This window comes from Lithobates pipiens, unplaced genomic scaffold (assembly GCF_037356315.1).
Source record: "Lithobates pipiens isolate NorthernLeopardFrog02 unplaced genomic scaffold, aLitPip1_a1.2 Scaffold_19, whole genome shotgun sequence".
NCBI classification, from domain to species: Eukaryota; Metazoa; Chordata; class Amphibia; order Anura; family Ranidae; genus Lithobates; species Lithobates pipiens.
This window is the reverse complement of record NW_027507764.1, coordinates 567,582,893-567,594,963: the sequence shown is the minus strand read 5'-3', so window position 1 is coordinate 567,594,963 and position 12,071 is coordinate 567,582,893.

Below are 12,071 nucleotides of genomic sequence, written 5' to 3'. Positions count from 1 at the left end.
AAGGTGGGAGAAACCCACCAGGTCTGAATCAATTAAATGAATGTGTATGTAAGTAAGGGAACAATGAATGTATAGATGTGTAAATAATAATAATGATCTTAATCCGTGCAACTGGTGAATGGATGTGCAAAAACAATGATATACGAAAAGGGGGGTGTGAATTGTTTCCAATGGAATATATAGTAATCCAAATGAGAAAAATCTGTATGTAATTATTTATATATTTTATGTATTATAAGGCGCTCATAAAGGCTCATATAGAAAGTGATTCGGACCGGCATAATGGAGTGAGACACGAAAAGAAAATCAAACTCATCTCCACAATGCCGCTCATCAAGTGATGTTCGTCAAGTAATAATCCTTAATGTAAAAAGACCGGTTCAAAACCATAAAAGCAATGACATTATCCTAATAACGAATTGTCTGCATGTGTGGAGATCCCAGGACTCCAAACGGATCACAATCGCCGGTCACTAGCAAAAATACACATACATGAGCCGATCTTGAACAATTATCGGTAGTAAATATAACTAAACATAAACAGATAAATAGCTCATCATATTGTGGTCATAAGTACATTAAAAACTAATAACCATTATGTTTTCAAGATTAAAAGAAACACACATTATATGTAAAATCATTAACATTTCAAAACAAACCTAAATCAAGTTAAATAATGTTCGGCTGTGAATTTTAACCACCATTAAAGATATAGATGCTATATGGTCATTTCTGAAAATGTATATATACATGTCCAGAAAGTGAACAAATGAACAATAAAGCACTTAGTATTTATGTCAATAAAGACAATGATATTGCATGGGTGAAAGACGTAAATAATGTGGATAAAGAGGACATAAAAGAAGAAGAAAAACCCCGGAGCCCCTACGGACGATGGAATAAGCACTGATGCAGAGATCAAGAAGTAATAAATAAATAAGGTTGTAACGTACCTGGTGATGGAGTCTGGAGTGCAGAGGTAGGCTTCTCTTACAGCTCTGGACAGGTAACAAGAAACACCAGAGCACAGAGTGGCAGGAGTGTATGTAAAGTCTTCTACCAGCAGGTGCTGATGTGCATTAGGGTGCGCGGAGATGACTGGATGAATGTACACAGGTGAAAGGCACAGGTCAGCAGATGCAGGTATGGGAGCCAAGGCAAGAACAGATGTTACAGACAGCAGGGTAGTCAGGAACCAGGCCGGGTCAGTAACAGCAAGGCAGGTCATCCAAAAAGGAGCAGGCAGGAGAATAGTCCAGAGGCAAGCCAGGGGTCAGGACAGGTGGCTTTTCAGGCAGAGTCAGGTACAGATGAGGTCGGCAACAGAGGCTCAACACAGGAACAGATGCTCAGGAGCGTAATAGACCAAATGGCACTGACACAGAGGACTAATGCAGTTTAAATAGCCCACCTGGCGCCAATGCATGTACGCAGTCGTGTACCCACTTGTCCACATGATCTTATGTTACACAGCCATGGGCAGGAGTTCTTAGGCTTATGTATGCAGACGTCTTTCCTGACGAGAGTTTTCCGCCTCTCCACCTTGTCCAATCAAAGAATGCCTTGTAATCATTAAAGCAGAACCAAACGTACCTTCCATTTAACTGTCCCTTTCTGATGCCAGCATCCTCTGCTGGGTTCCAGTCTTCAGTCCCGTCATTGGCCGGCGTGGGTTGACATCACTCTTGCACATGCACAAAGGAACCATGCTGGAGATGCGAGTTGCGCATATGCAGCTCAGTTTACACAGCAGAGAAGACAGTAAGCAGGCAGATAAGTGCAAATAACTATATCAAAACAAGGAGGTCAACTCGCCCCCAACTATGGACTGTAATCGTAGATCAACACTTGTCACCGATCAAAAACACTGTCTCTCCCAATAGGGTGGGGTCACTCAACAACTAATCCAGTATAGAGGAAAACATATGTGAAGGCCAAAGAGAGACCCCTCAGCTAAGTAGTTGTGAAATGAAAACTTATATTTGAATATTTATTTATGCGGTATTTGAAAGGTACGTAAAAAAAGAAACTTTATTGATATAGCCAAATTATTTTAAATGGTCGATCAATTGACCAACACCCCTTCAAATGTCGACAGATACAATTGTCACAAAACACAAACACAATTGAACCTCCCATTCACACACAAGCAAGCCCGGGACCACACACACATCCACGAATAATGAAACAGGCAAAAATTGCACAGCGCGTGTTGGATCGGTCTGAAATCTGGCCAAACAGATTAGACCAAAACCTCAAGCCCTAAACGAGCTTCAATATCCGGCACTAATCTAAGTAACTTTGCATGTCTTGTCTGCAAAAAAAGAACCTGCCTGCTCGCAGTTTTTGACAGCGGGACATTAGTTCCCATTAAAAATGATTTAAAAAAAACAACTTTGTAATCATAAGAAAAAAAAATGACGTTTTGTAAACGACAGCAGCAATAGGCTAGTGAGCCCCTGTGGTGGTTATGCATAAGGGCAGCTGCTTGGAGCAGTACCCAGAAGATTGCTGCGATCACTGTACTAGTACCAACTACTACAGTGATTTGCAGCTTCCCCAAAGCAGTCGCTCAGGTATGAGATATGCATACTAACCTAGAATTCAGCTTTAAAGTGGAACTTTCTGCAAATTCAAAAATCGCATACAGTAAAATCTTGGATTGCAGGCATAATTTGTTCCGAAAACATGCTTGTAATCCAAAGCACTTGTATGTCAGCGAATTTCCCCATACAAAATAATGGAAACTCAAATGATTTGTTCCACAACCATTTATTCATAAGTCCTTCGGTTTATAGTCCATATAAAAATATTATAGCAATGTGATAGGCTGTGTAACCATAAAATGTTCATCCACAAATGGAAGCCTCCACTAGGGGATTAGAAGCAAAATCCAGCAGGAGCTCCAGAGTATAAAAGAGGAGAGGCGCCTCTTAAGGCCCGTACACACGGTCTGACTTTTTGACAAAAAACATGCAAATTAGCTGTTTTGGAGCAACATCCAACTGTGTGTACGCTCCATCGGACAAACTTTTTCTGTTTTCATCTGACTTTTGTTGGCTGTGCGAACGGACAAACTTTCTGGCAACAAAAGTCCGATGGAGCAAAGTCCGACAGTGTGTATGCAAAAGCATCGGACTTTTGTACAAGGTACAAACACGCATGCTCAGAACCAATGCAAAAGATCAGACTACAATACAGAAGTTGACCAAAGGTGGCGCTGGAGTCATTGAACGTCCTGTTTTGAAGTGGCGTCAGTACGTTGTGACGTCACTACGTTCGTGTTTGTTGTCAAAAAGTCAGATCGTGTGTATGCAATACAAACTTGTGGACCACGGCCTTTGTACAAAAGTCCACGGGAAAGTTTGTACAAAGTCCGATCGTGTGTATGGGGCTTTAGTGTAGCAATGTGGTTACATTTAATGAAGGGACAACATTTAGCAACTCACATGGTTGATGATTAAGACCCCTTTCTCAATGGAGGGGTTTTTTCAGGCGCTAAAGGGCTACAAAAAATGGCATCCGCTGCAGCCCCAGTGTGAAAGCTGGAGTGCATTCACTCTGGGCCGCTGCACTGGCAGGATGCTATAAAAAAAAGTCCTGCAAGCATCGTCTTTGTGGCAGTGGAGGAGTGGTTTATACACCGCTCCTAAACCGTCCCTGCCCATTGAAATGAACAGGCAGCACCTGCAAAGCGATTCGGCAGCAGAGCTTTTAGGGCGCACTTAACCCTTTCTTCAGCTGATAGCGGGTGTGAAAAGCTCCCCGCTAGTGGCCGAATAGCGCCGCTAAAATTACGGTAAAGCTCCGCTAAAACTCAGCCCGCGGCTCAATGTGAAAGGGCTCTTAAAGAGGCACATCTAAGTATACAGGCATCCGGGGTAAAGTTGTCCACATAGACCATCCTCCGCACCACCGGCTCTCACCACTGTCAGTCTGCAATTGTGACCAGAAAGATTACCTAAAGTAGAGAGTTTTGAAAGCGAGGCGCACAGCGTGGAAGGGATGATGTTGATGGTGATGTGGAGGATGGTCTGTGGACAGCTTTACCCCGGCAGATGTTCCTGTTTTAATCATCAACCATGTGACTTGCTAAATGTTGTACCTTCATAAAATGGAACCATATTGCTGCACTTGTAATATCATTAGCATTTTTTTGTTTTTCTCAATGGAGATAAAAACTACAGAAAGAAACCTGGCAGTGATTCTCTCTTCCTTACTTTGTCCAGAAAGAAAAGTTTTGAATTTGGCATTTTAATGATTCTGTGTACAGTAATGGGTGCGAAAATCACCCCTCCACTTTGAGTCTGTGTACGGTAATGGTTGTGGTAATCACCCTTCCCTGACTGTAGCTCACAGAAAACTCAATAAAAAAAGCTCAAGCTAGCGTTTTCCTAGGCTTGATTAAGGTTCATATAAATACTAAAATGTTTGAAAGAATGTCCTATCCTATCATGTCATTTGACAGAAGTCAATTAAAAACTGTCTTCTTTCAAGCTGGGAAGCTCACTCACTGAATGAGATTTGGCCAGTCCCTGCTGGCCTGACTGGATTTCGATCAGTGTATGGCAGCTTTAGTCATGTCATAACTAATGAAAGGGTAGATCAAATGAATCATTTCTGACAAGTTTTTCTGACACCAAGAGAAAAAAGGTGACAGTGGAGGGGTCTCCAGCTGATTTATAGCCTCAGCTCTGTTCCTGTGTGCTGTGTGAAGGGGGGTATGTCTCTTCCCTCCAATCAGCTCTCATCACTGAGCTCTGTAGAGTGTAATTTCAGCGCTCTGCACCCTCTTTTCTGACAGCTCAGACAAGCTTTATAAATTCTGGACTTCGAAAAGCTCTAAAAAAAGAGAAGACTGCAGATACACAGGGAAAACGTATGCAGAAGGATTTGTTTAATCTCTGTGTTTTACCTGAGGCCACAGTGGTGTTTGGCCTTAGTGGTTCATAGCACAATGAAAGGCAAAAAAAAGCTCCTATCATCTCTCTCGAACCACCACGCAAAAGGGAATATTTATTTAAAAATTTGCTTTACATATGTCTAATAATTCATGCAAAAGTTACGAATAGACGGGGCCAGCCCCAACATAAGACTGCTTAGGCAGCAGCCTTAGAGCGCCAGAATAGGGGTGGTGGTGATGAAATCAGAATCCCCAGCCACTTGCAGATGAGGTTGCAGAAAAATGGGCTGGAGAATCTGTCCTCAGTGCCTTTCTCTGTCTCAAAAGTGAGACATCAGGGGTCTGTTCAGACCCGTTATGTCACCAAAACCCCCCAACAGGGATCCTAAAAAATAATAAAAGAAAAAAAAAGTTGTAAAAATTAAGAAAAAAACAAGATCAAAATAAAAACCATGACGCCATCCGCTGCCCTACTGACACCCCTGTTGTACTCATTCTCTCATACGTGGTGACGTCACATCTTCCGGTAAGTCGTGACGTCACCATGCATGCGAGAATGAGTACAGAATTCTGAGCATTGTAGTCTGTTTGGATGCCAATCACTCTATATGTTTGTCCTGGATTGGGGCACTACTATCAAAATGGCAGGCATCAAGAAAGCTGCTTAAAGCTTACTGAAAGCTTTCCAAATTCCTTATAAAAGCATTTTGTGTTGCTAACCTTCTACAATCTGAAGCACATATGTACAAGGCCTTAGTGCTTTGGAGCTTCTTACTTTGATCAAAGTACAATATCCCTTTAAGCCATGGAGTCTCATATATCACTGTCGAGCTCACCTACAGCAATTTATGGCTTGACTGCCTCTCATTAGATCTCAGGCGTTGCAATTCCTGCAGACTGTACTGGCAAATTGCCGCCCCGCTAACTAACCATTACAAATTTCAGCAAGATTAAATAGAGAAAAAGAAATGTAATTAGCAAACGTGTGTAAAAAAAAAAAAAAAATAAGTAAAAAGATTTAATTGTCTTCTGTCCGAGACGAAATTGCTGATGATACTACCATTTTCGTTTTCTCTTTTATGAGTCAATTTTATAAAGATTGTGCCTTATGTCGTTTTTTATTTTTCCAGCAATGTGTCAGGGCGGCAAATCGGAGTCCTAGGAACTCGCAGTTTTTATTGGACAGATGCTATGTTTAACAGGATGAAAAGTTCCAACTTTTTATCAAGGACAAATAAAATGGTCCTCCATTTAACAAGGCATCATTTGATAACCCAGTGTCCCTTAGACATTCTTCATTGCGAAGTGTTTTTGTTCTAGTGAAATAGACATTTAAGAGTTCACGCAACAGAGACTTGGTAATGGAGAAAAAAATGCATAATAAAAGAGGAAAAAAAAAAAATTAAGCCAGAGAACTGTATAATGGAAATGAAAGTAGAATACATTAGGCTGATGCTGTATTGTATTAAAGCGGAGTTCCGCCGCAAAAAAAAAATTAAAAGTCAGCAGCTACAAAAGGTGTCACACTCACAAAGTCCCTCTTCTCTCCCCCTCCTCTCCACAGCACCAGGAATTCTTACTGTGGGCGCCCGGCCATGGCTTTGCAGATTGCAAGTGATTTGCGGTGCTGTGCGAATCACATCAGATGTCGGACATTGCACCAGTGGGAACCGCTCCTTAAAGAGGAAGTAAACCCTGATGAGTTTACTTCCTCTTTCATTCCCTGCAAAGGCAAAGCATAATGGACTACTATGCATTGCATAGTAGCCCATTATGTGTCACTTACCTGACACAGGAGCCAGTGAAGTCGCCGCTGTCCCCTGTAGTCCGCCGCATCCATCTTCTTGGTGGGGTCTCGCAGCTCCGCCGCTGTCATTCGGCGAAGCCGCGATGACGTCACTCCCGCGCATGCGCACGGGAGTCGACACGCGCGGCAGCTCCATTCTTGGAAATGCCGCGCTCAGTGCGCCTGCGCGCCGCTGTCTACGGCGCATGCGCCGTAGACAGCGGTGCCCGTTTTCGGGCAAATATCTCCTAAACCATATAGGTTTAGGAGATATTGCTTGGACCTACAGGTAAGCCTTAATCTAGGCTTACCTGTAGGTCAAAGTGGTTTGTAAGGGTTTACAACAACTTTAAAGTCATAAACATGCAAGCTAATAACTGATTTGTATTTGACACTTTTTAAAGTGTCATTTTCAGCAGTTTTACCCATCTCAACGCCAGGAGGTTTTACCCCTTTCATGACCAGGCCATTTTTTGCTGTTCAGCACTGCACTATTTTGACTGGTAATTACGCACTCATGTAACTGTACACAAACAAAATGTATATAATTTTTTTTCATATAAATAGAGCTTTTCATTGGTTTTCTTTATCTTCGACTGATACTTCTATCAAGATTTGCCTCGTTGTGGCTCACCAGCAGTTTCAGCATTGGTTATCCTCGATGTATAGTACATCTTGGAAACCCTACCTAGACCCTATAACAGTGGGACCAGCTTGTAATGTTTGCTTTTGAACACTGGATCCTGGTTTTGGTGTTCACCTTGGTATATGGTGCAATGAGTGAGTTAGCCATGAGGTGCTATACAAGTTCAGGATCATGGTTCATTCCTACAGAACCCAGACCCTGAAGACTCTTTTGTTGGTATGCACACCATGATGGACAAAGCTTGTACCATGAACAGGAACGGTAACGTGGATAAGGTAAAACAGAGTTTCCCTGTATCTTTATGTACCAGTTCCCTCTTGACTGCACAAATCTTGTTGGATTATTTTGTGGGTAGGCGGTAGATGTCACATTATTTCCTGTGCACAGGCGGTTGGGAGGGTTTAGGTTATGGGGTATTCTACACTTGCGTGTTTTCACCCTGAATATTATTGTCTCGTTTACTCAGCCTTATAGGGAACATTATTATAACATTTACCTATTTAAAAATTGGCATGTTTTTTTTCCACCTCACCTGGTTTCTCTCTGGCTAGTGAAGTAGTAGTACTCCTAAGACACCTGACTGCACATATCCGGCTACAATGGTGGAGGTACCTTGCAAGTTTGGGGTTGCATTTCTGCAAATAGAGTTGGAGGTTTGGTCAGGATCAACAGTGTCCTCAATGCTGAAAAATACATACAGATACTTATCCATAATGCCATACCATCAGGCATGCGTGTGATTGGCGCAAAATTTATTCTGCAGAAGGACAATGACCCCAAACATGTAGCCAATGTGATTAAGAACTATCTTCAGCATTAAAAAGTAGTAGTCCTGGAAGTGATGGTTTGGCCCCCACAGAGCTCTGATCTCAACATCATGGAGTCTGGAATTACATGAAGAGACAGAAGGATTTGAGGCAGCCGATATCCACAGAAGATCTGTGGTTACTTCTCCAAAATGTTTGGAACAACCTACCTGCCGAGTCCATTCAAAAACGGTGTACAAGTGTACCTAGAGGAATTGATGTTGTTTTGAAGACCAAGGGTGGTCACACCAAATATAGATTTTTTTATTAACATTTCTATTACTTAAAGCATTCGTAACAGCATTTTTTTCACACCTGCCTAAGACCTTTTCCCGGTGCTATACCTGTAATGTTAATTTTTGGGATTTCAGTACAGGACATAGTTCCTTCCCCTCTTGCTCTTTGATCTCCTTACTGCTTGCTAAAAAAGTGAACCCTCACAAAGTTGGCAGGATTATATGGGTATCCTGAGGGGGCAGTTCCCTGCAAAGCTTTTCCCACTGTCCAATCACCTGAAGGTAACGGCATGTAATCCATGGTCTAGGAATCGACTCCTGTGTCCTGTATAGTCCTCTAAGATATCTAAGATATGAAATGTACAGGTACATCAAAATTCCTATTAGTTTAAAGGTTGTCAGTGGCCAATTGTATTTGCTTTATAAAGTCAGTTTTCTTTTCTTTCTTTTTTTTTTTTAACTAGAGTCCCTCTTTAGAGTCCTTCAGAATATTGAAAAAGTTCCAGAATAGTTCATGTCTGACAGATTCTAATTTAAAGTCCTCCTTCTTCATTTGATTGATCTCTTCCGTCTGTGTGCAGAAAGTCAAGCAAGATAAATAGACCCCATTAACTTCATTCCCATTTAGAAGATGAATGGGACAAGAGTGAATATTATTAACTTATTTCATTATCTCCAAATCTTATTGAATAGTGATGTCTTGTCTATATATTTTATCCCCCAAAATATCATATTTCTGACAATGTCACAGCTTGATTAGGAGCTGGATAATGAGGACAGTTCAGACAGAAAATAATTCACGGAGTAAAACAGTCAAGTCAAACCTGTCTTCTGTACATCTTTGTTTTATTATTTTAGATTTGTATTTACAGGTCAGGAGGGAAAGTCACAGATGTATGCTGCTAAAACAAGCAAATTTGTTTTTTATTTAGCGTTTTAAAGAGTAACTGACATATAATGTGTAATTTAACCTATACAATTTAGTTTTATAGAAATCTCCTGTTTTTGCAATTTGAAAAAACCTGTTGGCTATGCTACACACATTCAAGAAACATACAAAATCACGGAACTGTTGTTAAAGCTCATCCAGTACACCAAGTACAGCTGGAATATCTGCAGTGAGCTAATTGTAGTGGCTCTGTTGCTTGGGATGCAGCTCGGATAGACCAAGTACTGTTGTTACATATGTGAATGGGACAGATCTACAAGATCGTCACATTACTTTAAAAGGAAATAGCCACTCCCAAATCTGGCTCCAGGGCAGAACAAAGTGGCACGTGAACAACATGTTGACCTGATAACAAATGTTTGTCTCTGCTTCACATAAAATTTGGACTAATGATAATTTCATAAGAGTGAAGCTGTTTCCAGCAATACCTGATGTCAAGATTAAGGAAGGCATTTCATCAATGACAAGCGGCTTGAAGATTTGTAAGTGCAGTCAGCATAAATCCCCTGAAAAGCATTTAACCACTAAAAAAAAGTTAACCTCAATGGCATATAAATGGCTTTCACAACCTGAAACTGACACTCCAGACAAATGTAAACAGATCTGGGAACGGGAACTTAAGATTCCAATCACAAACAATCAATGGCAAAAAGCAGGAGTTTTTACTCATAAATGTTCACTAAGCACCCATATCCAGGAAACATCCTTTAAAATAAGGAACATAGAGGAGATAAGGGCGCTCTGTTGGAAGCGGATAGCTGGTCAGAGGGATGATAGTGATGGGATGTTACTTCTGCCAGCACTTTGGTTAGAGGAGAAGCAACCCTGAAGCTATAAAAAGGAAAAGAAAGGCGCCTCTTAGTGCACTATGCAAAATTTAATAAAGTGCACAAAGGCTTAAAAGCAATTATAAGATCGTTGAGTGTTAAAAAACATGATAAAATCCGGAGTCCTCATGTCAGGTCACCTTGAGGCAAGGTGACAGATGCACACCGTAGGGATCAGGAGTGCACCGCAAGGTTTTGGACCCTACGGCTGACTGCTGCGGATGGGAGACAGGTCCCACCGGGGGTTAGAGCGTAAGATTCCCTGGGGCGTGGAGTTTAAGAGCCAGCAGGTGTTCACCAGAGCCTGGAGTGGTGAGGATGGACTTGGCTGCAACTGGCTCCAGGTCGCAACCCCCAGGGTCCCCCAGCTCACACCCACAGTAGGCAACATGAGGATAGGGATGGTGAGGGACAAAGCCAAGGTCGGGGCCACAAGCAGACAGGAATAGTCAGGGACACGCCAAAAGGTCAGGATCACAGGCAAACGGGGAAAGTCAAAGACACGCCAAAGTCGGTAACGGAACAACAGACGAGCACACGGCAGGTAACAGGAAGCTAACACACAAAGGAATACACAATGGTTGTGTCACGTCCGGGAGATGAGGCCGAGATGCTGAGAGGGCTCCCCTTGCGGCCGAGTGCAGCACAACCCTGAAGGTGATACAGGGATGCAATGCCCACAGTAGCACAGGTTGCCAGGTAGCAGCAGCAGAGGACAAGGGCCTGGTGAACAGGAGTCCGGGGCAACCGTGCTAGGAAGTTCAGTAGAGAGGTCAAACCAAGCTGAGGTTCAAACACGGGAGGTCAGTCCTCGGAGATTTAGATGAGACCGGAAGCAGGAGTCAGAGCCAAGCCGAGATCGGGTGCAGGAAGCAGACAAGGAACGTCGGGTACAAGCCAAGGGTAGAAGCCAGGAGAACAACAGGAACAGGTTAAACAAGCCGGGTCGGTACACAGGAGGTCAAGTCAACAAGGATCACAGGCACAGGTACACAGGAGAGCTGACGATAATCCAGCGATGCGGCTCTGTCAGGTGAACGTTTAAATAGACGAGATGACCGGGTCACGTCGTGGGCGCGTCGGGGCGATCGTACGGCTACGTAGAGTACTCGTAACATCCCTGCGCATGCCCGCCCGGTTAGGCGTAGCGTCGGTCGTTCGTTTAGAAACTACTATGCGTTTACGTGGGCGCCGACGCGCGCTAACACGAACGTGCCTCGCGAGATTGCGGCTATTTCCCTGACAGTGCCCCCCCCCAAGGGGCAGCCTCCGGATGCCCAACCGAGCCCATTTTTCAGGGTACCGGTTGCGGAAACTGTGTATAAGTTTAGGAGCATGTACGTGATTAGCAGGCTCCCAAGAGTTCTCCTCAGCAGAATACCCCCTCCACTTGATCAAAAACTGAACAGTCCTACCTCTCCGGCGGCAGTCAAGGATAGACTCAACTTCGTACTCAGTTTCTTCACCAACTTGAACTGGAGGCGGGGGCACTTCTTCTCTTCCTGAAAAAGGGCTGAAGGTAACACGTTTAAGCAGAGAAACATGGAATACAGGGTGGATTTTAAAAGATTCAGGTAAAACGAGCTCAAATGCTACAGGATTGATCTCCCGTTTAATCTCAAAAGGACCCAGAAATTTAGGTCCCAATTTCCGGGATGGACATGGCAGCTTAAGATTTATCGCTGAGAGCCACACCTTGTCCCCTGTCTTGAAGGCGGGATTAACCCTTTTCCCCTTGTCGTACTGTCTCTTGTACTGTTCCTGAGCCTTCTTCATGGTGTCTCGGAGCATTTGGTAGTTTGCCTGAATAAGGTTTACCCTATCTTGAACTGCCGGGACAGAGGATTCAGGAATGACATTAGGCAGAAATGAAGGATGGAATCCGTAATTCGCCCAGAAAGGCGATTGATTGGTAGAA